At 43.0% G+C, this 323-nt stretch overlaps 1 protein-coding gene across 2 annotated transcripts in view; it reads left to right on the top strand.

Moving 5' to 3' along the window:
* Positions 1–323, top strand: part of LOC104997405 (UDP-glucuronosyltransferase 2B4-like) — a 20,644-nt gene that overhangs the window by 18,150 nt on the left and 2,171 nt on the right. The window lies entirely within an intron of this gene.

Below are 323 nucleotides of genomic sequence, written 5' to 3'. Positions count from 1 at the left end.
TTCATGGCTGCAGTCACCAACTGCAGTGATTTGGGAGCCCCCAAAAATAAAGTCTGACACTGTTTCCACTATTTCCCCATCTATTTCCCATGAAGTGATGGGACCAGATACCATGACCTTCGTTTTCTGAATGTTGAGCTTTAAGTCAACTTTTTTACTCTCCTCTTTCACTTTCATCAAGAGGTTTTTTAGTTCCTCCTCACTTTCTGCCATAAGGGTGGTGTCATCTGCATTGCCGAGGTTATTGATATTTCTCCCGGCAATCTTGATTCCAGCTTGTGCTTCTTCCAGCCTAGCATTTCTCATGATGTACTTGCATAGAC

The sequence above is a fragment of the Bison bison genome, unplaced genomic scaffold, assembly GCF_000754665.1.
Source record: "Bison bison bison isolate TAMUID 2011002044 unplaced genomic scaffold, Bison_UMD1.0 scf7180017864308, whole genome shotgun sequence".
NCBI lineage: Eukaryota > Metazoa > Chordata > Mammalia > Artiodactyla > Bovidae > Bison > Bison bison.
The sequence above is the reverse complement of the archived record's forward strand: the minus strand, read 5'-3'. Positions and strand labels throughout refer to the sequence as shown.